This window comes from Macaca nemestrina, chromosome 8 (genome assembly GCF_043159975.1).
Source record: "Macaca nemestrina isolate mMacNem1 chromosome 8, mMacNem.hap1, whole genome shotgun sequence".
Classification (NCBI taxonomy): Eukaryota; Metazoa; Chordata; class Mammalia; order Primates; family Cercopithecidae; genus Macaca; species Macaca nemestrina.
The window spans coordinates 40,782,240-40,808,592 of record NC_092132.1 but is presented as its reverse complement, the minus strand read 5'-3'; positions in this window follow the sequence as shown (position 1 = coordinate 40,808,592).

Genomic DNA, 26,353 nt, shown 5'->3' with positions numbered 1-26,353 from the left:
ACCGAAGATGTAGAAATGGATAAGATAACATCGGAGAATGTTAATATTGGAAATAAAGACAGTATCCCTGGCAATTACCAACAGTAAAGGACTAGGGAGGAGGGGGATCTGGCAAGTAGAAGGAGTGGCAATATTAATAGCATGGGACTGAAGAGAGTCATTCTCGGTTAAGCAAAGGAAGAATTATTCCAAGCAGAGAGATAACAGTATGGTCAGTTGATGCAGAGAAGCCAAGATTCTGAATAAAAAGAGAGTGGTAAATTAGGATGCCAAAGATGGCTTTTACCAGAGCAGTATCACAAGAGTAGTAAGAGCAGAATCTTGACGGCAGTTCACTGAAGAGGCAATAATGGAAGAAAGACTAATCTTTGGAGGAGCTTGCTGAGAAGAGATGGAGATAGCTAGTGGAGAATTAAAAGCCAATGAGTGTGTATTTTGAAATAGGAAACTGAGCTTGTTTACACTTTTGAGAAGGAGCCTATGGAGAGGGCAAGATGTTGAAATATAGGAGAAAGAAGAAATAACATTTGAAGCAAAGTATTTGAGGATGTGGGAGGAAATGGATTCAGGAACCCAGGTGGAGAGGCTAGCTTAGAACAAGAAAGATACTTCTTTGAAACTTGCTGGAAGAAGGTGACATTTGGCATAACCACAGTTCTGCCAAGCATGCTCCAAAACATCCTTCAGACATTCTCTTCCTTATGTTTTATTAGGATAGATGAAATCATCTGAATGTTTTCTTCAGGTTTTCATTCTTCCTCTGATATTTAATCAAACATGGGTGCTTGTTTATTAGTTGTGTTTTCATGTTTTTGATTTTTTTGAAGATGCAGTCTTTCTGGTACAAGCATTTGCAAATTAAGAGTTATTAAATCCATAAGAGCTGAAAAACCCTGATTGCCAGCCTTAATTACCAGCTTTAATTCTCTCGGTTGTGTGAATGTTGATGTCACAAGGCAAATTCCAAATGTTTGCTTATGGAAGTTCTTCTGACACAGTGTTTAAGAACTGCAAAAACTGAAGCTACTTTCCTTATGTAATATCCTCTGAAGTTTCCCTGAAAATAAAACCTTTAGTTTCTGGTTACCTACAGCCTGTCTCTCCTTTCTTTCCTGCCTCTCTCCCTCTTGCTCTCCCTTCCTACCTGCATCTTGTTCTTTTCTTCCTTCCTCCCAGCATTTTATTCGGTGCCACCATGCACCAGGCCCTGGAAACATAGCAATGGAACATCAGACATGGCCATGTTCCTTTTGGAGCTTGTATTCCAGTGGAGGAGATGGAGAATAAATAAATACCCCAAAATATAAACACAATGATTATAATTTGTGTTGTAAAGTGCTGTAAAATAAATAAAGATAATTCTGTGGTAGAGAATGAGGTATGTGTAAGGGGTCAGGCTTCTTTAGATAAGGTGGCCAAGGGATGTTTCTCTAAGGAACATTTACTATCCAAACAGAAGATGAAGAAGCAACTATGCAAAGAATAAGGAAAGAGTGTTCTTAGAAAAGGGAACAAGTCTGGCCGGGTCTAGGAATTATAGAGAGGCCAGTGTGGCTGCATCCCAGGGAGCAAGGGGTTGAATAGGCTAAGAGAAAAGGTTTTGTGGGGCCTTGCAGAGTTTTGGGTTATATTCCAAATGCTCTGGGAAGTAAATGATTTTTTTTTCTTACATAGGAAGTTATATAAATCTACATATACTTTTAAAAGAGTACTTGACTGCTGGATGAAGAGCAGATTGGAGAGGGACGCATAAGAAGCAGAGAGATCAGTCAGACATGGAATGGATTAGTCCAGGTGAGAGATGATGGTGGCTCAAACTAGGGTAATGGCAGAGGAGATAGAGACAGTGGAGAGTATCCTAAGTATATTTTGGAGGTAGAACTGACTGATGGACTGAAGGCAGAAGGATTGTGAATGTGGGTAAGGAAAGGATCAGGGTTGACTTGTATGTTTCTGGCTTGTGAAACTGAATGTCCTTTACCGTGATTGGGAACACCAGGAAAAGAACAGTTCTGGGAGGTGCAGATGGAGAAGCAGCAAAAGATCTGTCCTGGATTTGTTAAATCTGAGATACCTATGAAACATCCAAATGGAGATATCAAATAAGCAGTTGGATATATATGTCTGGTTCCTAGACCTTTTAAATATAAATTTGGATGTCACAAAAAATAGAAAGTATATGAAGGCACAGGAATGACTTGGGGGAAAGTGTATAAAAAAAGAGAAGAGAAGCTCTGGGACATTTAGAGGTCAAGTATTGGAGAAGGAGATGGTGATGGTGACTGAAAAGAAATAGTCAGTGAGACAGGAGGAAACGAAGCCAAAGCCATGCAAGAAGAGTGTGTCAAGAAAAAGAAGTACCTTTCTATGTGGAAAGGTGAGAGAAGTTGCTTAAGATGAGGACAGAAAAGTGCCCACTGAATTTTCAACACAAAGATTGTTGATGAACTTGACAAAAATAGTTTCCATGGAATATGGAAGCCATATTGGAGTAGGTTGATAAACACTATAACACTTCTTATTTTAGATTTTATTTGTCTTGTCAAAGATCATGATGAGAGCTAACTCATAAATATGTAAAGACATGATTTTACCATTTTAGGAATATTCCTAGGAGCTAATAATGTCCTTGTGGTTTTCACATAGATCTCTTCTCTGACTACAACCAGCTCTCAACTTTTTCACTAAATTCAGATTCAGTACTAGTTACATTTTATGAATGATTTAAGTAAATTGACTGATAATATTGGCTGGTGATAACAAATCAAGTAGAGTGATCTTCCCTTTGAACATACAGATTAAAATGTAAGTTTCCATGAGAACAGAAGTAGAATGTAAGATTAATATGGGTGAATTCAGAAGATATTGAAATCCATATCTCTAGCCCTTATTCTTACATGTATCAGACCCATACTTCTACCTTGAACCCCCTGCCTGAATGACCCAGAATCAACTCAAATTCAACACAGTCTACCGTGGAAATTATTATGTGATTCCCCCAATTGCTCATCTTTCTCATGCAATTGACCAAACTAGGAACTAGAAAATGATCCTAGATTTCTCACTGTGCTCTGCTTATTACAAATCACAGATTTCTCCCTTTCTATGTTGTAAATAATTCAATAGAGCAATATAACATTGCCTGTTTCTTCTTTTATACCCTCATTATTTCTTGCTTTAATTGTGGCAGCAATCTCCCAACTCGTACTACTACCACAAGTCTTAACCCTCTCCAATCAGCTTTCTATATAGTCACCAACATTATGTTTTAAAAACACTAATGTGCAACATGGAGACTATGTTTGACCTTGACAAGTATAGTTTTAATGAAACGGTAGCAACGAGAGCCACAAGGACTGGGTTGGTGAATTGTCTTATTCTACTTCTTTAGAACCTGATATGACATTGGCAATAACATAGAGACCAAATGCATTTAAGTTTTATACTCTATCTCCATTTTATTTTTCAAGACTTGATTCCCTGCTCTGTATCTTATCTTTTCTACATTTGTATATAGCTGAAATTCTACACTTTTGCTATGCTGAAGTCATTTTTTTCCCCAGAACATTTTATGTTTCTCACACCCTCATGTTACCTTTTCCCGAAATGCCCTCCATCCTTTTTCCATCTTATTCTTTAGGGTGCAGTTTAAATACCATCTCCATCAACATCTCCCATAGTATATTGTTGCAATTTTCATCTGGTTGTGTTGTCATTACAGGAGATACCAGTTGCTATTTTAAAGTAAGAAAAACAGGGTTGGGGGAGGGATTCCTGTGGTTTCTACTCTGCCTTACTCTTAAGATAAAAACTTTGCTAACCCCATTTGAAGGAAGCGAGTCATTATCTCGGGGTCCCATTGCAGTTGTTTATTTGTCTACTTCCCTTGCAATATATATCTGAGCTTCTTAATGGCAGGGTCAGTGTCTTATTAATTTTTGTATTCCCAGCACTTAGCTCATAGAAGACACAAATAGATGTAGAATAAATCACATTTAAATGAATACATAGGTGATCCCTAAGGATTAGCTTTGTTCGTGCATGGCAAGGGATAAAAAGGAGGCAAGTAGATCAATGAATTCTAATAAGCATTGTTGTGCAGTTGTATTTTGAAAGATACAACAAGGTGTCTAATAATATGAGGAAGTGATGGTTTCTCACACTAGTTAAATTTCACTGTTGACCTAGTTTTTGCTGAAGAGCACGTGCGGTTTTAGGGCTTACGAGTCAAGTATAGCTCAGCAGTTTTAAAGACTTGAAGAAGAGTCCTGTAAAAGACTGTGTCTATTCAGCTTACTATGGGAATAATCATTCTCTTAATCATATGTTTTAAGGTCTTTTAAAACAGATACCACTTAGAAATGTGTGTGTGTGTGTGTGTGTGTGTGTGTGTGTGTGTGTGTATGTTGGTGGGGGTTGAGTTTTAGCAAAGCTTTTATTCACCAAAAGAAGACTGGCTGTGTAGTATTCCTGGTGTATATGCACCATATTTTCTTTATCCATTTCAGAACTGATGGGCACCTGGGTTGATTCCATGTCTCTGCTACTGAGAATAGCGCTGTGATGAACAAATGGGTTCATGTGTCTTTTGGTAGAATGACTTATTTTCCTTTGGGTATATATCCAGTAATGGGATTGCTGGATGGAATGGTAGTTCAACTCTTAGCTCTTTGGGAAATCTCCAAACTGCTTCCAACAGTGGCTGGACTAATTTAAATTCTCACACACACTGTATAAGAATTTCCCTTTATCTATAGCCTCACTAGCATCTGCTGTTTTTAGATGTTTTGGACTTTTTTAAACAAAGGTCTTCATAACTGTTATGAGCTGGTATCTGATTGTGGTTTTGATGTATATTTCCCTGATGATTAGTGATGATGAGCATTTTTTAATATAAACATGCGAAAAATGTTGACTGAACCGGGAACTATATAAATTGACTAATAATATTGGTCACAATAAAAGCAAGAAATGATGAGGGTATGCAAGAAGAAATTGGCAATATTATATTGCTTTATCGAATTATTTACAACATATAAAGGAGATAAATGTGTGATTAAAAAAAAAGGAGGATAGTAAGAAACCTAGAATCATTTTATATTTGGCTGCTTGTATGTCTTCTTTTGAGAAGTGTCTGTTCATGTCTGTTGCCTGTCTTTTAGTGGGGTTATACTATACAGTCATAAAAAAGAATAAAATCTTGTCCTTTGCAGCAACATGGATGCTGGAGGCCATTGTCCTAAGCAAACTAACGCAGAAACAGAAAACCAAATATTGCATGTTCTCACTTATAAATGAAAGCTAGCTGGGCATGGAGGCTCACGCCTGTAATCCCAGCATTTTGGGAGGGCGAGGGGGGCGGATCACCTGAGTTCAGGAGTTCGAAACCAGCTTGGCAAGCATCGTGAAACCCTATCTCTACTAAAAATACAAAAATTAGCCAGGTGTGATGGCACACACTTGTAGTTCCAGTTACTTGGGAGGCTGAGGCAGGAGAATCACTTGAACCCGGGAGGTGGAGGTTATAGTGAGCCAAGATCGTGCCACTGCTCTCCAACCTGGGCAGCAGAGAGAGACTCTATCTCAATAAATAAATAAATAAATAAATAAATAAATAAATATATAAATAAATAAACAAATAAATAAAGGGAGCTAAACCTCGAGTACACAGGGACATAAAGATGAGAATAATAGACGCTGGGGAATACAAGAGAGGGAAAGGAAGGAGTGAGAGAAGGGCTCAAAAACAAACTATTATGTACTATCCTCACTACTTGGGAGACAGATTCATTTGTACTCCAAACCTCGGTATTCTGCAGTATGCCTTTGTAACAAACCTGCACATGTGCTCTCTGAACCTATAATTAAACTTGAAAACCAATAACAAAAAAGATGATTGGCTAAAATTCCTGGACTTGGTTGTTTCATAATTGGTAAAATGAAAAATCACATAGCTCAGAAATCAACTAGACAAAAAATGTGTTTTTAAAAGTTATTATTTAGCAATAATCACTACAATTTATAAGTGCTTATCATAGATCTGCCACTATACCTTCTATTGTGGAGGGAACTAGATAAATTTGCTATAAAAGCATATAAAATTTTAAACGCCTTTGCAAACTTACTGAAGTATTAAAAACACAAAGAGACACTTCAAAAAAGTAATATAAATGGTGATGAGGCAAGCTTACCATATTTGGAAACAAATTTTAAAATGCAGTATTGAAAACTATATAATACTTACATTATCATAGGCAACTGGATTAGAGAAACACAATATATAGAGACAGATACCATTGTATATGAGAATTTAATACATAATGAAAAAAGTGTTATAAAGCAGTGGAGAAAAAATTGAGTATTCAATAAATGGTGCAACAATTGGTATTGTTGCTTTATGAAAACAATCCATTTGTTTTTCAGCTTGCCCTATACACAGCAAAAGTACATTTCAGATAGAAAAGGGTTAAATATAAAGTCAAGCCACAAATAATCTAAAAGAAACTAGAATTTACTCTTTATAGTGTTCTTCTGGAAGGGGAGTGGGGGGCTTTCTAAGTTTAGAAACAAAAGGAGCACCAAGGAAAGGATCAGTACTTTGTCTTATTTGTATAGATGAAAGTTTTGCACAGCCCCTTTAAAAAGACAGAAACCTAAATCCAACCTAAATAAACTGGCAAACAATAGAGTAAGATAAAGCGTTTTAAGCAAATTTAAGAAACAAAAGTGTGATATCGTTGCTCTAGGAGAAATACATACAAATCTCTCTCTAAAAAAAAACTTTGCACATGTACAAAAGAAATAAGGCTAATAAGTAAACATGGGAAAATATTTATTTTCATTAGCAAGCAAAGAAATATAAATTAAAACAATATTGAAAAACTATTTTTGCATATCAAAATAGCACACATTCAAATTAATGAAAATATTTAGTGATGAAGATGGTGTGGTGAATAAAAACACTCTTACATTATTGGTGTTTATAGAAATTGTTTTATGAAACTTATTTAGTAATCTTCATTATACCTAAAATAAGGGTCATACTCTTTGATTCACAACTCCACTTTTAGGAATCTATCCAAAGGAATTAACACTAAAACACCAAAACAATTATTATGGGAAAAGATGTATATCAGTGTTTGTATTGGTTTTCTGTTGCTGTAATGAATTATAATAAACTTGGTGGCTTAAAACAATAGAAATTTATTCTCTCACAATTTTGGGGTCCAAAAATCCAAAATCAGTAACACCAGGGCCAGGCGTGGTGGCTCACGCCTTCTAATCCCAGCACTTTGGGAGGCCAAGGTTGGCGAATCATTTGAGGTCAGGAGTTTGAGACCAGCCTGGCCAACATGGCAAAAGCCTATCTCTACTAAAAGTACAAAAATTAGCAGGGCATGATGGCATGCACCTGCAATCCCAGCTACTCGGGAGGCTGGGGCACAAGAATATCTTGAACCCTGGGGGTGGAGTTTGCAGTGAACCGAGATCGCATCACTATACTTCAGCCTGGGTGACAGAGACAGACTCCAATTCAAAAAAATAAAAAAAAAAAGAACGAAGAAATCAATATCGCTGGGCTGAAATCAAGGTTCGGCAGGGCTTTGGTCCCTCTGGAGTCTGCAGCAGGGAGAATCTAGAATCTTCCGACTTCTGGTGGCTCCTGGTATTCTCTGGCTTGTGTCTGCATCATTCCAATCTCTACCTTTGTGGTCTTGTGGCTTTCTTCTCTTCTGTCTGTAGTCAAGTCTCCCCCTATTTCTATCTTAGAAGGATACTTGTAATTGCATTTAGGGCCCATCTGGATAATCCAGGATAATCTTCCCATCTCAAGATCCTTAATTGAATCACATCTACAAAGAACCCTTTTCCACAAGGTAACATTTCCAGTTCAAGAGATTAGAATCAAGGACATCATACCTGCCCTCAAAGAGCTTACAGTTTGATGGGGAAGCCAGATGATAAATCAGTAATTGCAGTTCACAGCAAAGACATTAAGGGAACCTGATTTTTAGAGTGTTTTGAAAGGGAGGCTATTACATGCCATCTGCAATTTAAATGATAAGTAGGAGCTGGCTAAGGGATAGCATAGGGAGGAAGAACACCACTCACACTGAAATTTGAATTCTTACGCATAATGCACTCTCTTATTTTTGGATCTTTGTTCCTTGGTGCCTTTACAGGTGCTGTTATCCCTTCATGCAACACCTTGCTAACTCCTTCTTATTCCTCAGGTTTTAGCCTACAGGGTGATGCTTCTCTATGCAGTAAAGCTTCTCCCAAGCCTGCCCCCATGGCACTCTGTACTTCCCCGTCACAACCCTTACACTCATCTCTAACTGCCAACTTATTTATTCATATCCTCTACTAATTTGTTAGTTCCGTGAGATCATTATTTATGTCTGTCTTGGTTATTTTTAAGTCTTAGTTTCCTATCTCTTAATAGAGTACCTGGCACCTAGCTGATGCCGGTAAATACTTGTTGAGTGATTGAATGAGTGAGTGTAAAAATGAACTTCCAATTGAGCAGGATTTACTTACCAAGACTCCTTTTTACATTGAAATTCCATTAAATATGCAATTTATCAAATCAGGCCAAGCACCAGATTTGACATAGGTCAGATGGATGCAGGTTCAAGGTTTGTTTTTTCATTTCCAGTTGTGGCTATGTGTCACCTCACATCCCTCAGTCTTATTTTTGGTTTTCTTTGGTCTATAACATTCAGGGCTTGGACAAAAGTACCTCTAAGATTGCTTTTTGCCAAAACCATGTCTTTGTTCATGGATCTCTCTGCGTTTGCCTTTTCTCCTCTTGTCTCCCTTGGAGAACTCCTGATGCCCCCTTAAGGCACAGCTCAACATCTGCTTCTCTTAACTCCTCCCCCAAAGCTGTTAGGACTCCCCACTCCTCACCAGAACACTTTGCAGATATCATTATTGTAGTATGCACCACATTGTTTCATGATTGTTTATGTGTTTCCTATCTCACTTCCCTTTCCACCACTTTACTTCCAACTAGAATGGCAGTTTTGTGAAACAGATATCATATTTTCAGGTTTTAAATCCCTTTGTATCTTTACTATGAGTGCAATTTCTGCAACAATTAACAGTGAATACAGCCAGGCACTGTGGCTCACGCCTGTAGTCCCAGCACTTTGGGAGGCTGAGGCGGGTGGATCACCTGAGGTCAGGAGTTCGAGACCAGGTTGGCCAAAATGGTGAAACCCCGTCTCTACTAAAAATACAAAAATTAGTCAGGCATGGTAATCCCAGCTACTTGGGAGGCTGAGGCAGGAGAATCGCTTGAACCCGGGAGGCGGAGGTTTCAGTGAGCTGAGATTGTGCCACTGCACTCCAGCCTGGGTGACAGAGCAAGACCCCATCTCCAAAACAAACAAACAAAACAGTGAATGCAACTGAATTAATTATTCTTCCTTTTTTTTTCATGTTACATATGAGCATTTTAGAATGTGGGGTAGGAAGAGGAGAAGAGTGATGTCAATATTAGGGCAAGTCAGTAGCATCTGGGTACCAGCAGTGCAGTGTAATCTTACAGCTTACGGAACTGCTTTCTTCAGCTATGTAAGTTCAGTCCAAATGGTTACTCTGTTTAAATATAATTCTCAGTACATTATAAGCAATAGATGGTTTTGGCTGGCATTGCTCAGAGCAGGCAAAGAAGGCGTAGCTTACCTCTTAGTAGGAAGTAGCAGGTATTAGCCTTTTTGAGCTACCTGGATCCATTTGATAATTTACTCATAGTAAATTGCTCAAATAGAACCTTAGTGGCCTAGAAAGTTAGCACATCTGCCTGAAAGTAAGCTATTTACTCTCTTCTAAGTTATTGGATTAGTCCTTAATGGCCTCTTTAAATCTTAATGACTTCCTCTGAATGTGGAATGGGTAGTCTTTTATGGTATTCTAACTAAGCATTTCAAATCAAATCACATATATTTGTTGAGCTCTGTGAAAAGCATGGTGCTTAGCTGTGGGGCATACAAAGATGAATAACAGTTGCTATCATTGAGGAGGGTACTATCTTACTGGGTACACAAGACCGATGTATGATAAGTTAAATAATAATACATGATTTAAATAACAATTTGAGGGACTTACAGAAAAGATTTTATGAAGCAGCAAATGATTAATTGGTAGATTAATTATTCAACTTACATATAGTAGGCACTCCAGAGAGCTGGGAGAACCCTTCAGATTACGTAAAGTTTATGAAGAAGAAAGTATTTGAGATAGGTCTTCAGGAATATCTGATAAGGAAGAAGAAATTTGTGTTATTTGGGGACATGATGGAAATGACCTGTTACCTGGTGAGATAGGTAACACTGTCAGGAAGTGGTAGGCGGTGGTATCAAACAGACTAATTTTCAGGAGGGAATTCTGTCTGAAACATAGTACCTAGAAGGAAACAAACAGCCAACAACATGTGTCATGACCTAGGCAAGAAGTCAATATCAAGAGATTCAGCATACAGTTTGCTGCATGGTAGCTCATTCCTATAATCCAGCCCTTTGGGAGGCTGAGGTGGGGGGGACTGCTTGAGCCCATGTTTGAGACCAGCCCAGGCAACATAGTGAGACCCCATCTCTACAAACAAATTAACTGAGCATGGTGGCATATGCCTGTGGTCCTAGCTACTCAGGAGGCTGAGGTGGGAGGATTGTTTAAGTCTGGGAGGTTAAGACTGTGGTGAGCCGTGATCACGCCACTGCACTCCAGCCTGGGTGATAGAATAAGACCTTGTCTCAAAAAAAAAAAAAAAAAAATTCCAACATAAAGGAGAAAGGTGTCAAAATAATTGGTTGTTCGTAAGAAATTGTTAATTATAGTAATACTGGCAAACAGCAGCAACAATGGTGGCAGCAGCAATCAGGAAGTTTTTTTTTTTTTTAATTTACCATCTTTACCATTTTTAAGTGTACAGTTCAGTGGCAATAAATACATTTATATCATTTTGTTCACCTTCATCCCCAATCAACAATTTTTTAGTGTTTTCTAAGTGCCAGGCATTTATATATTATCTTATTTCACATATTAATTCTTCTAACTAAGAAGAATTTATAGGTTAGGTACTATTATAATTCCCATTTTATAGATAAGGATATTGAGACATCAGTCCACAAATAGATGGTACTAACCAATTAAACAGCATAAGAAAGTTCTGCCCACAAATGGTACCAGCATGTGGGCAAAGGCTGTCTTGGCAAACTTTTAGTCCTGAGAATTGAACAAGAGTTGTTAGAAGACAGGTTGATTCACAAGGGCTTTAAGTCAGTGTACATCTCCAAGTACTCATTGAATCATGAATTTCAGCTGCAACCATTCAGTGGCATTGGTACCACTTAGTCTAGAGTGACCAGGTACTTTATATGGACTCTATTTCTGCCTGCTCTGGCCTTCTAGCTCTGAGATCTCTGCCTTGATTCCTGTGTCCAGCTTTTTTTTTTCTTTTTTTAGACAAGAGTCTCGCTCTTTCGCCCAGGCCAGACTGCAGTGGCGCTATCTCGGCTCACTGCAAGCTCCGCCTCCCAGGTTCACGCCATTCTCCTGCCTCTAATTTTTTGTATTTTTAGTAGAGATGGAGTTTCACTATGTTAGCCAGGATGGTCTTGATCTCCTGACCTGGTGATCCGCCCGCCTCGGCCTCCCAAAGTGCTGGGATTACAGGCGTGAGCCACCATGCCTGACCCTGCCTCCAGCTTATGCATTGGTCTTTGAACCTAGTGTCTTCAGTCTTAAAACTTGGTATTCCCTAGTGGACTTTGTCTTGACTATTGTCTTGATTCTCAGCTGGATTATCTTTAGGGGGAAGTTCTAGTTTCCATTCCAACACCCAGACCCGGTCCTGTAGGACTCAACAGTGTCCTCACCCAATATTCTACACAAGTCAACCTTAGTTCAGCTTGTGAGCTCCCTCCTCACTATTCCTCTAAGTAGGGATAGGGTGGGTGAGTGTATGCATTGGTTCAGACATGAACAGAATTTGGCCCATGTTTGGAAATCAATGAGTTTGAGTAGAGGAGAGTTCTTCAGGGGAAGAGAGGAATACAAGCCTTGTACAGTCCTTTGGGATGAAGACAGGGAGAGCCTTTTATTTTAAAATACTTAAAATGTGGCATTTCTAGAAGTGACTTTTATTTAATGCAAAGATAATTATAAAACCAATACAGCAATGTGTCCTAGATGCTCCAACTCTGGGCTACATCTGCAAAATTGAAATCATAGATGGGTTCTATATTAGATAGATTTTTTTCTTTCCAGTTTCAAGGAATGTATACAACCTCAGGATAGCTTAGATTTGTGTTTCTTAAGGGCTGATTTATTGCACTATCAGGCTCAAATATGTAAAATGAAGATTCCTAGGTCATGGCCCACATCCTCTGGATCAGAACTTCTTCAGGGTTTCAGGTAGTAGATTTTTAATTCACATCCTAGGTGATTGTTATCTACACCAAATTTTTATTGAGAGGAAGACTAAGAAACACAACAGCCAAACAAGCTGGTCTCACAGAAAACTGTAAGGACTTTGTGATTCAGTGTTTCTGGCAATGGGTTTTCTCTCTTTAGTACTATTGTTACTTCTCTTAGTATGCCATCAGTGTAATGACTCTGCTTTTTAATTTTCAGTCACAACCTTTGAGCTCACAAAACTACCATTCTCTACTCTCCTACTGGCTACGTCCTGATTTCTGCTTATTGTGGTTTCTCTCACCTTGCAGATTCTCCTGCCTCATGGCTTGGGCCTCCTGCCGTTTTCTGGCTTTCTGACCACTTGGCTTTTCCACCCAACAGATGGTTTTGTTGTTGTCTGGGTAAAAGTTAGAACATAAGTTGGTTTTAAACCACAGATTAGAAGATCTTTGCACAAGATAATGCTCATGATTTTTATATGATTTTATTTTCTATCCTCATGAATAATTTTAATATTTTCAGGATTATAGAAGAGATAAAACTATGGTTTATATATCTCAAATTATATAGTTAAAAACAACATATTCTATGTTTTCCTTATTTTTCTCCTACCTTCCTCTAATGGTACCCATGTCCTGCATTTAAACTCTCCAAGAAAGATAACCTAATTTGCTTAGTTGGTCACTTTCCCAAGTAGAGTAGCCCTGTTGGCAGAGGTCTCATGCCATTTCACAGGTTACTGGCCAGCCTTGAGTCAAGCACCCATCCCTGGTCCAGTTAACTGTGGTCAGAGTAGTAAGGTCACGTGGTCAGCTCTCCTTAAAAAACAGAAACCATGGAACAGTCAAGCATTTAGGACACAAAACCTTCCTCTCTATTATATAGCCACATTTGTAGTTGGCGATTTGGGGCTTTGGGATTAGCCCATTGTAAAATATAATCTGATACATCATCACCTGCCTCAGGTGTCTGGAGTCACTTGAGGATGGATCTAAATATGCACAAAACCCACATCCTCCTGCCCCACTGGGTATTTGTTACTGTGGCCTTACAGTAGAAATGCAGATAGGACTGGGCATATTCCAAGCGTACACACTGATGCTACTCTATTCCAGAGAGGCTAGGTGTATAATAAAGATTCATGAACCTTTATTTCAAGTGCTAACTAAAAACAAGACAGTAAAGTCAGTTGAGGGATTCTATAGATATCACAAAATCACAGTCCTAGAGCTTCTTTAGACCAGGGAATCAATTACCTGCTGGGTTCCTTGAGAAACCATGCATTGTTATTTACAGAAGGATGTCAATTGATTGTTATGGTCTGCACTTTAAAGAACATGAAGCACTGGCCGGCACGGTGGCTCAAGCCTGTAATCCCAGCACTTTGGGAGGCCGAGGCGGGCGGATCACAAGGTCAGGAGATCGAGACCATCCTGGCTAACATGGTGAAACCCCGTCTCTACTAAAAAAATACAAAAACCTAGCCGGGCGAGGTGGTGGGCGTCTGTTGTCCCAGCTACTCGGGAGGCTGAGGCAGGAGAATGGCGTGAACCCGGGAGGCAGAGCTTGCAGTGAGCTGAGATCCGGCCACTGCACTCCAGTCTGGGCAACAAAGCGAAACTCTGTCTCAACAACAAAAAAATAAATAAATAAAAAGAACATGAAGCACTGATTTACAGGCACCTGTTTTCTCACAGTGGATATGAAATGCTGGTATTCACTGTGTTCATGAGACAGGAAAAATTATTCAACATATGTCATGATGGTCATCTTACAGGAAAATCTAAATGAATAGTTATTTTTCCGAACACTAACTGTTAAATATATTACATGGATCATGAAACTCCAGTTCAAAAAGTATTGCTCCTTGCAAAGAGAAGATTCAAAGTTTATAGTCTATAAAGTCTTTTCTACTGGCATTATTGTGAACATATACTATATATATAGAAGAAGTTCCCAACCATTCATTTAACAAATATTTATTGAGAGTCTGTTGTGTTCCAGACGCTACCCTAGCTAGGGGCAAGAAAAAGTCACTGTCTTCATGGAGCTTACCTTTCAGTGGAGGAGCCCAGAAACAAATAAGGTGATTTCAAAGAGCAGGAAGGGGCCCAAGAAAATAGATCAGAGTAATGGGCTAAAGAGTAAGGGAAGATGGGGTGGAATATGTAAACTAGGATGGCCAGAAAAGGATGCTCCAAGGAGATAAGATTGGAGCTGAGACCTGAATGAACAGCAACAGAACACTTATTTAATGCTAGTGAGAGGTACATGAATACTACACTTTGGTGTAATATAAGGAGAGTTGAAGACACACGTGTCCTATGACTCAGGAGTTCCTCACCCAGATATACACTCAACAGAAATGCTCACAAGTGTGTGCCAAGAATTATGTACAAGAATTACCTGTCTCCTTATGTAGTTAGTAATGATGCTCACATTTGTGCCAATATCATGGTGCTCAACACTGAGGATGTGAAGTTGGAATGTGTTGTGTATTTCAGACTGCTGCTGATTTACTGAGAAAGTTATTGCTCCAAAGAATTTCATGTGAGCTGTCTCAACAACCCAAATGTCCATCAACAATAGAATGCATATGAAAATTATGTTATTGTATACAGTGGAATACTTTATAGCAATGAAAATGAATGAATTACATTTATGTCCTCATAGTGGATAAATCTCAAAAACACAATGTAAAGTGCGAGGAGCCAGACACAACAGAATACATGATGTATAATTTCATTTATGTAAAGCTCAAAAAGGAGGCAAAACTAAACTCCAGGGTTTAGGAAATGCAAGCCTGGGTGGTCAATCTAAGAACAAGCAGGGTGGTGATTAGCGTGTAAGTCAGGATAGTACTTACCTCTGCAGGGAGGGGAGTTTAATGTTTGGAAGTGGACAGGTAGTTCTTGCATTGCTATAAGGAAATACCTGAGACTGAGTAATTTATCCTCACTATTGCAAGGGCAGTACCAAGAGGGATGGTGCTAAACCATTCATGAGAAATCTGCCCCCAAGTTCCAATCACCTGCCACCAGGCTCCACTTCCAACACTGGGGATTGCATTTCAATATGTGATTTGGGTGGGGACACACACCCAAACTGTATCAGAGGCTTTTAGGTACTGACAGTGTCTACTGACCTGCAGAATAATCCCCCATCCTGCTAGCATCTTCTGACCCTGGTTATACCTAGCTAGGTCTTTCCTTTCTGACACTTTGTTGAACTCCACATTGTTACTTTGTGCCACAGAAGAAAAAAATTCATAAAAGCACCACCCATGTTGTATTAGTCAGGGTTCTGTAGAGGGACAGAAGTAATAGGATAGATGTATATATGAATGGGGAGTTTATTAGGATAATTGACTCACACGATCAGAAGGTGAAGTCCCATGATTGGCCAGCTGCAAGCCGAGAAGCAAGGAAGCCTATCAGAGTCCCAAAACCTTAAAAGTAGTGAAGCTGATAACGCAGGCTTCAGTCTGTGGCTGAAAGCATGAGAGCCCCTTGGCAAATCACTGGTGTAAATCCAAGAGTTCAGAAGCGGAATAACTTGAAGTCTGATGTTCGAGGGCAGGAAGCATCCAGCACAGGAGAAAAATGGAGGCCACAAGACTCAGCAAGTCAAGTCCTTCCAACTTCTGCCTGCTTTATTCTAGCTGCGTTGTCAGCTGATTAGATGGTGCCCACCCAGATTGAGGGTTGGTGTATCTCTCCCAGTCTGCTGACTCAAATGTTAATCTCCTTTGGCATCACCTTTACAGACACACCCAGCAACAGTACTTTGCATTGTTCAGTCCAATCAAGTTGACACTCAGTATTGACCATCACCCATGTATAATTTGTATACTACTTGTCCAATAAAATAAAAGCAAAGTCAATGCTTATACTTCAAAATGTAGAAAATGAAAGAAAACATTTATGAAGAAGAAATTTTAAAAATTAATGACATCTTTATGTTGTGTTTATATCATTTAAATTATTAAACACAAATGCCATTTTTATCTGCAGTAGAAAAAATTTTATGTTTTATTAAATTACTACTTGCTACTTCATTACTGTTTACCTGTGAAAGACGATGAGTGATTTTTTTTCTTAAACCATATTAGAAGGTGTTCTAGCTATCAGATTATCATAGGTATAGAAAATAATATTTTACATAAAAGCCTTTATACTGAGAATGCCTTGAGGCACTTTACAGAGTAAACATTGGTAGTGAATAACCTTGAGCAAATTTTGCCTTTGTTGACGCATAGAAAACTCTATACGTATCAAATAAGGAAATGCTGGTGAGAATGCAAGGCTTTTGTAATTATTAATATTTATTTCCAAGACTACTAGGGACACATATATAATAAAATACCTTGCTGAAATACTAAAGGTCAACAATCATAAAAAAAGATTTACCTGTCCACTGATCTACTTGGTAATGATGATCACATTTCTGCTAACATCATGATGCTCACTACCAAGGCTGGGACTTGCAGATGTGTTGTACAATGTGACTGACAACTATTGATTTCCTGAATAACTTAATGCTCAATCCACTATTAGGCAGGGAACTGCCAAGGTGCAGAACAATCTCATTGCAAAGGAAAGCCTTGCATGTTTTTTTCTTTGTTTTGCTATAAAATTTGTCATTTCCTTTTTCCTATGTATGTGTGTGTATGTGCACACATCTGTTCTCCAAAAATGCATTGTATCTGTTAATTAGAGTTTATTACCTAAAGTGATCAAATCTATTATCAGCCCTTAGTCGTACTTGGTCTCTTTCTGGCACCTTAAACGTGGAACTTGAAGATTGCTAAAACAAGGAAGAATTAAATTGTGTTAGGAATCCAGGGACCCTCTAGGACAGAAGCGTCCAAATTCAATGTTATACAAATCTACTAAGGCAGCCTGCTTGTCCTGTGTAAGGCTCAATGGCAAGGTAGGCATAAACAGTTCAGCGATAGGCTGGTACAGTGGCTCACACCTGTAATCCCAGCACTTTGGGAGGCCGAGGTGGGCAGATCACCTGAGGTCAGAAGTTCAAGACCAGCTGGGCAACATGGTGAAACCCCGTCTCTACTAAAACTACAAAAATTAGCCTGGCATGATGGTGTATGCCTGTAATCCCAGCTACTCCGAGGCTGAGACATGAGAACTGCTTGAACCTGGGAGGCAGAGGTTGCAGCGAGCCGAGATGGCACCACTACACTACACCCTGGACAACAGACTCTGTCTCAAAAAATAAATTAAAAAAAAAAATAAAAACCTTCAGTGATAAAATTCTGAGATAAAAGTACCATAAATGTTAGAAAAACTTAAGATTTTTAAAGCCAACCAGAGTGTGGCTTGGGCAAAAGTTAGATGATTAAAAGTCAAGGGTTTTTCTGGGGTCTGTGAGGCAGTAGGCATGAGAACCCATCTACCTGCATCCAGGTGGCAGTCTTGAGTTCTGAGGAAGTGTCTGAGTGACTGATTCTAAGAACTAGGATGCCAGGAACCTAGGCCAGAGAAGGATCTTCCTTTCTCACTCCACAAGAAGTAGTGCAGTTCAGCCAGGAGTCTCTACCACAGGAGTGGTTCAGTCCGACTCTCTGCTTTAGGTTGGACCAGCAGAGTTTATGTCCTTAGAACAGTAGGCGCAGAAACAAATGGAGGGTTTCTTCATTTCTTCAGATAGCCTTGGGAACGGCCTTCTCCTAGGGTGCTGTTCTGGGAAGTGTGGACCCAGAATAGCAGCATCAGCGTCACCTGGAAACTTGATAAAAGTATGTGTTCTTAGGACCCACTCCACACCCACTCAATCAGTCTCTGAGAGTGGGGATGAGCAATTTGTATTTTGTCAAGTCTTCTGAGTCACTCTGATGCAGGCTAAAGTTTGAGAACTGCTATCCTAGAACAACCAGCCCTCAATAGAGGTGGTGGACTCCTTCAGCTGCACAGCTCTAAGGTGAGAGTCCACCGGACTGGCCCGTTAGTCTCCACAAGTGGTAACTTTGAGCTTAAGTACAAATGGCAGCATCAGCAATTAGTGACAAGTCAGGGGCCAGCGATATCTACATAATGGTGGCAAAAGCAGCATGATTTTGTTTGTTTGTTTGTTTTGAGATCTCTGTCGCCCAGGCTGGAATGCAGTGGCACAGTCTTGGCTCACTGCAATCTTCATCTCCTGAGTTCAAGTGATTCCCCTGCCTCAGTCTCCTGAGTAGCTGGGACTACAGGCATGTGTCACCATGCCCTGCTAATTTTTTTTCATTTAAATTTTTTCTTTTTAATTCTTAGTGGAGACAGGATTTTGCCATGTTGCCTAAGCTGGTCTCAAACTCCTGAGCTCAGGCAATTTGCCTGCCTTGTCCTCTCAAAGTGCCAGGATTACAGGCGTGAACCACTATGCCTGGCCAAAAGCAGCATAATATTAACTTCTGAAGAAGCCCAGCCTTCATTACTGCTGAGCTTCCACCCATCTCAAGGGAGCTTCTAATGAATTCTGGCCTCAATGGAATTTGAGAGTAGATTGATTGGAGCTTTGGACTCCAGAAAGCAGTGTGGGGGCTTTTTGAATATTCAAGAGAGATGGACCCAGTGGGAAGAGAGGTGGACGTAAGAGGAGGAGAGGTGGACCCAGGAGGAAGAGAGGTTGAATGAACTCTTTGTATTCTGTGATGGGGGCTCCAGTGTTGCATGGGGCATTGCAATGGGGGCTGTCATTTGCACCTAAAACTACAAGGAGGGATACTCTAATTATGCAAGAAGGTATTTTCACTTATTAGTTTACATTTTTAATCAGTTTTGTTTAGAATTTTAAAATGTTAAACATCTTTATAGATTCATTCAAGGATCAACATCCAGACTTAAGAATATTCCTAACTTCACTTTGGCGTCTTTAAGATGGTCCTTCTGTCTAGTAGATGCTAGCAAGGAAGGAATTGGTGCTCCCATCTGTAGGCAACCAAACTGGAAGAGTTTGACACAGCACTCAGCTAAAACGTGCTGCTTTTATTCTCTCAGGAAAATAGAACTAAAAACAACATCACTCTCAGCAAAGAAACTTAATACTCACTACAAGAGAGATGACAGAACCTCTGCCATGCTTATCTATGGCTTATGTTATGAGAGTTAACATTTTTTTAAAATGTGGTGCAGCATGAAGACATTATTAAGATCTAGTGTAAAACAGTGCAAAGCTGAAACCGGAGAAGATTGAGGAAACTAAAGGTATTTATGGAAGGTCACTGCTGCCTTTATTTTTAAATACTTTGTGAAATTTCTTTCTCCCCTAAGGAAACATTGAAGAAAATAATCCTCATACTTCAATGATAAAGACATATTAGATGTTGAAGAAAATGTTGCTACCACAAAGGCTGGTACCATTATTTTGTATTTTACATTCTCCTTAATTTCTGTCACTTCTCCCCACTAAAGAATACATTACATCATCTCCATATTAAAGGGCTGCAGGAAGCTATAGATTTCTCTGCAAAGTTTTTGAAACTGTGGAAATAGCCATACTCATAAATTGATGATGCCCAAAATGATCATGAGCTGTAAAATCTTGCTGTAATGATTCTGAGCATATAAATGAGAGCAGAATTTGTTCTAAGCCAGTTATTGCTATACTGGCATTTCGCCAGTGGGGCTGTTGAATTCTGTGACTATATATGATTGGTTACATGTGTGAAATAAGTTAACGGTATTTTTTTTATCCAGTCAGCCTCTAGATAGTCTTGCAAGTAGTAATAGGGACTTTTATCAAAATAACACACTGTGAATAATTCTGATTTGAAATGTGATGGGGACCTCAAATCTAGAAAATTTAAGAATAATGTGGGAAACTTGACATGTATGCATGAAGATATCTATATCTTCACCCCTAGAGATTTTGATTTAGTAGGTCTTGGTGGAAATCTGAGAATCTGCATTTTTAAAACATTAGCAGATGTTTCTGTTATTAACCAGGCTTGACAACCACTGAAGTACTGTCTTATCTATCATCTGTCATCTTCCTCCTTCCCTCCCTCCATCCCTCCCTCCCTCCTTCCCTCCCTCCCTCCTTCCCATCTTCCCTTCATTCCCTTCTTTCCCTTCCTTCCCTTTCCTTTCCCTTCCTCCCTCCCTCTCACCCTTCCTTCCCTCCCCTCCCTCCCTTCCCTCCCCTCCCCTCCCTTCCCCTCCTTCCTCCTTCTTCCTCCTTCCTTTCTTCCTTCCTTTCTCTCTCTCAATCTATAGATCTACATAGATATAGGGATTGCATCTGAAACTTGTTCATAAATTTCTAGTTTACAAAATGTATTCTGAGGTAATTACATGAACCTCGCAATATCTATTGAGGCAAGCAGGGAAATTTAAGGACAAGGGCTTGAAGCTCAAAGAGGTCCTCAAGCTGAAGTTCTCTTTGTTGATAGGAATATAATTCAAATCCATATTCTTTTGTTTCAAACTTCTTTTCCTGTATCACGAGGGGCTAAAGTCTTGCCAACAGTTTAATGCCATCTTTCTCCTTCAAGAAGATGTGAACCCAACCTTCTGAGACTGGGGATGGGAAGAAACAGAAGAAGCCACCACTTTCTCCATCTTACAGAATAACCCAGTAGCTTAACCATTCAGTGAGGTGAGAACCAAGAATATACAGCAGTTATATTTGGACAAGGGGTTCTTGACCTGGTGGTAGGCAGGGCTCAAGAATCCCAGAAGATACATATATAGGCTGTATATAGAGTGAGAGAGAGTCCGTGAGCCTTCAAAAATTATATGTAAAATTTTCTATTTACATGTAGTTGAAACATTAGATATTTTTAGTACTCTAGTATGCTGAATTCTGCATTGTTTTAGTAATAGCATCATCCCGGTTTTCTTTGGGAGCATAGCTTCTTCCTCATTGAATCCACTCTGGGAAGGTATTCACAAAGGTGCCTGTGCTTCAGTAGCCCGGGTCTAGGCATATGACCCATGTTAAGCTAATTGAACAGCCACCGTTTGGAATTTAAATCATGAATCAAGTGATACAAGAATGAAATCAATTGGAGTTTATTCATCCTAGCAGAGATGATCTGAGCATCCTATGACCGAAACCCTTTGGAATTACATAATTCTTATTTTTTTTTCCAGTCTGTCAGCCTCTTCTTTTTATGTGTGAACTTCTCTATGTGAGTCAGAGTTCTCCAGAAAACGAGGGAGATTTTAAGGAACTGATTCACATGAATGTGGGTGGAGTCTGGCAAGTCCAAAATCAGGATAGGTCAGCAGGCTGGAGACCCAAGAAAGAGTTGATGCTGCAGTCCAAGTCTGAAAGAAGTCTGCTGGCAAGTTCTCTCTCTCTCTCTCTCTCTCTCTCTCTCTCTCTCTCTTTCTTTTTCCACCCCCACAAATATCTAGGTACCATAGTGTAAAATAGTTGACACATAAAATTAACTATCACATCTCTCATTTGCTTCCATAAATTATTTTTGTTTGTGGAAGCCAAAGATGGTTCTGTGGTTTGCAACCAAAAGAGCTCTAGAGAATGTGTACATTTTTCTGGGAAGAAAGTACAAATTTTTATTAGATCTTCAATTCAGTCAGTAACCCAAAGAATGTTTAGCCTCACTGGCCTAGAGCAACTGGGAAGGAATTTGGTAGGATGTGGCAGTGGGCAGACAGCTGGAGTGCACTATCTTTAGAATTTGAATGATGGTAGCAATGTCCCACAATACCACTTCGTGATTCTTCACTGCATCTCCATTTTAGGGATGATGTTGACAGCCCAGTTTACATGAAAGTGGATCAGCCCTTTGCAGAATCATTTTTTCTCTTCATATCTGTTGTTGGTACATGAATGAATCTATTCCCTTTTCTTGCATAAGAAATATTTAATTAAACAAGTCTTTCTCCAGATGTAATTATGGGTCCAACCATATTAGAATCACCTAGGGTGCACATGAAAAATCCATATTCCTGTACCTTTCCTCTTGCTACCATACACGAACTTGACTTGTTTCAATGTAAGGCAATTCTTCCACTTGTGTACTCAGTCCTATCACCTCTAATTCACTCAAGGACTTTGCATCACAATTACCCTCCCTTCAAGCCCACTCCCATCTCCTGCATCATTAAATTCTCTCTAATGGATCATTCCCTTCAGTACACAAACATACTGTATTATTCCTAGTTTTAAAACAGCTCTCAAGACCCTTTATTCCCATGTAGCTACTGCCCGTATCTCTGCTTCCCTTTTAGCAAAACCTCTTGAAAAAACTCTCTGTACTTGTCTCTTACTTTGCTTTCTTGCTCCAGCCAACTTTAATCAGGCTTTTGTTCCCACTACTCCAAGAAACTGATCTTTTTCAGAATACTAAGGTTACTAACAACCTCAGTTTTGTCAAACCCGTGACCAATTCTCAATTTGCCAGCAGCCTTTTAGCCAGTTGATCATTTTCTGATTCTTGGAAAATTCTCTTCACTTGTCTTCAGAGACAGCACACTGACTTGGATTTTTTCCTACTGCAGTAGTTTCTTTTTCCTTGATTTCCCCCTTTCCCTATCAGTAAATTTTGAAGAACTGAAGGACTAGTTTCTCTGCTTTCATAATCTATTCTCACTTCCTAGGTGAACTTTTGCACTATTGAGTCCCCCAATCTTTCCCCATGAATGCCAGTCTTTCATATTCAATTGCCTCCTCAGCATATCCACTTGAATATCTAATATGCATTTCAAACTTAACTCTTGTATCTATGGCTTTTGAAAAATATGCTCCTTCCTTCGGGCACCCCAGTTCAGTCAATGGCATCACTATGTATTTAATTGCTCATGTCTGAGACCCAAGAGTCATCCTTGACCTTTTTCCTTTTTTTTTCACACACCCCACAGCCAATCCATCAACAAATCCTATTGGCTTATATTTTACAACATTGAAGATCTAGTAACTTTTCATCTCCTGGATGGTCTCCCTGCTCCTGATAGCCCGCTCTATCAATTTTCCATGTAATAACGAGAGTGATAATTTCAAAAGTATATCACATCACATAAGCTACTACTCAAAATCTTTCAGTAGTTTCCATCATACTCAAAATACAATTCTAACTCCTTATCATTGTCTATGTTGCCCTGTGAGCTGCTCTGAGCCTCTGTCTGACCTCATCTTCAATCACATTTCTCATTCACCTTGTGCTATCCTTTTGGGCCTTCTTGCTGTTCCTGGAACGTGTCAAGATTTTTCCAAATTCAGAGACTCTCTACCTTTACTGCTCCTTCTATCGGGAATGCAATTCCCCTCAGATCTTCAAGTCTAATTCAGGTCTTTCATCCAGCGTTAGCTCTCAGAGAGGCATTCCCTGACTATGCTGTCTAAATTAGTCTCCCCAGGCTCCTAGCATCCCGGTAACGTTCTAGTTCTTAACCTGAGTGGTGGTTACAGAGATTGTGACTTTATAAAAATATGACATATTATAAAATGTATGGCTTTTAATTTATAGTATATTTCATAGTAAAAAAAATTTTTAAACAGAGGTGAGGCGACTATTAATGAAATGATTTTTAAAATTTCCCTGGAATTGAAGGTCATGAATTTTGAGCCTGATTGGTTAAAAAAGACCGGGTCAAGGCACATTGATTAGGCCACAATGTGGCGACTGGAATGGAGTGGATGTCGGGAGACAAGAGAGGAGGTTTTTGATGGATGTGGGGAGAAGTGGTTCAGAAGACAGATGACAGAAGCTTGGACCAAGTTTTTCAAAATGGAGATACTTTCTGGAGCTTTTCTGATCTTGAGCAATCTCTTAATTCCTGTCTTGTTGACTCGCACTTTGCTTTATCCACTGCAATCATTCAAAAGTTTTCTTTCACCCCTGGATTCCCAGTTCTTTCTGGTTTCTAGCATCTCCTTAGGACAAGGCCTTCTGCTAGAGCGAGAAAGCCAAGGTCATCTGACATAAACTTGGTTCTATCTCTTCACTTTAAGATTTCTCTATCTCTACTGCTTCTTTGCTGTTTCTATCCTGTTTCTGATATGTAAAATTTCTTTGCTTTTATTTGCCAAGAAATATTTTCACTCTTGATTCTGTTTATTTCCCACCATCCCTTAAACCAAACTTGAATATTATTCTATCACTGCTGATATGGTTTGGATCTGTGTCCCCACCCAAATCTCCTGTCGAGTTGTAATCCCCAGTGTTGGATGTGAGGCCTCGTGGCAGGTGATTTGATCATCGGGGTGGATTGCCCCCGTTGGTGCTATTCTTGTGACAGAATTCTCATGAGATCCAGTTGATTAAAAGTGTGTATGGCACCACCTCCTTCCTCCTGCTCCAGCCATGTAAGATGTGCCTGTTTCCCCTTCGCCTTCTGCAGTGATTGTAAGTTTCCTGAGGCCTCCCCAGAAGCAGAAGCTGCTAGGCTTCCTGTGCAGCCTGTAGAACCATGAGCCAGTTAAACCTCTTTTCTTTATAAATTACCCAGTCTCAGGTATTTCTTTACAGCAGTATGAGAACGGACTAATATACCTATCTAGCTTTTCTGCATAGTATTTATCACAACCTGAAATTATATTAGTTGTTTATTTAATGCCTGCATTTCTACCCCTAAAGACAGCAGGGTCTTTGTCTCCTTCCCTGCTTTGTTTCCACCTCCTAGAACAGTAGTTGGAACATTATAAGTGTTCAATAAATAATGGTTTAATGAACAAATTAATCTTAAGATCTCTGCACTATTATGTTCAACATATTTCCTATCATTTTCTTCTTAAGAAGTAGCACAGGAAAATGGGCAAAATTTAATCATTTTTCTCTGTCAGGGGACTTCCTCTTTCTATTTTACACATATGGTATTTTGCTTTTTTTTCTTTATATATGTTACATTTATAATAAGCAATAAAGACTATTCCATTTAAAATAAGTAAAACAGGCCAGGGATTGTGGCTCATGCCTGTAATCCCAGCACTTTGGGGGAGGCCAAGGCGGGAGGATCACTTGAGCCCAGGAGTTTGAGACCAGCCCAGACAACATAGTGAAATCCCATCTCTCAAAAAAAAAAATGCAGCCAGGTGTGGTGGCGCATCCCTGTAGTTCAAGCTACTCAGGAGGCTGAGGTGGGATGGCTGCTTGAGCCTGGGAGGTTGAGGCTGCAGTGAGCCATGATAGTGCCACTGTACTCCAGCCTGGGTGACACTGAGGTTATCTCAAAAATATTAACAGTGATGGCAGTAATACATAAATTAGGCAAAACAGTACCATGCAGTACTCTCTGCCTAATTAGAATGCTTATTTTTCTTTTACAGCACTCACTGCCTGAAACGATACATGTATTTATTTGTGGTCTGCCTCACTGTCTAGAGTGTCACCTCCCTGAGGGCAGAGACTGTATCTTCTTCACAGTTGCACCCTCTCTGCCTGGAACAGTGATAGGCACAGAGAAAATACTCAAATAAATTTTACTTTTCTCCCCAAACATGCTACTGAATCAAAGTCTCTTGATGATACCCAGGAATCTGAGTTTTTAATAAGTTCCATAGGTGATTCTTCTGAGCTTTAAATTTGAGAACTTTCTGTCAAAATGATCATTACTAGGTATAAATATAGGGCTACAAAGAATTGCTAAATCTAGAGATTATCCTTTCATTCTATCCTGTTAACCCAAGTAGCCCTGCAGAAGAAAAGACTGAGAAATTAGGCAACCTATAAAGGGAGAATAAAAATGCTTTCTTCTTATGTCCCAACAGTACTGTTAAAACCAGGTAGAAGAAACAGCCTCCTTCAGCTTTTCTATAAGTATTTACAACTAGTATCTTCATTTTTTTCTCTCTTCCATTTAGAATTTTAAAAAATAACTGTTGAGTGTTGTAGGTATTGTAAATTACACTGGTCTAACCTACTTAGGCTGTGTGAGTTTCAAATATGTCTCATCTTACACGGTAGATGTGTAAAGTGTATCACACTGGGACAGAAATAAATCTTGTTAAGAGAGAATTC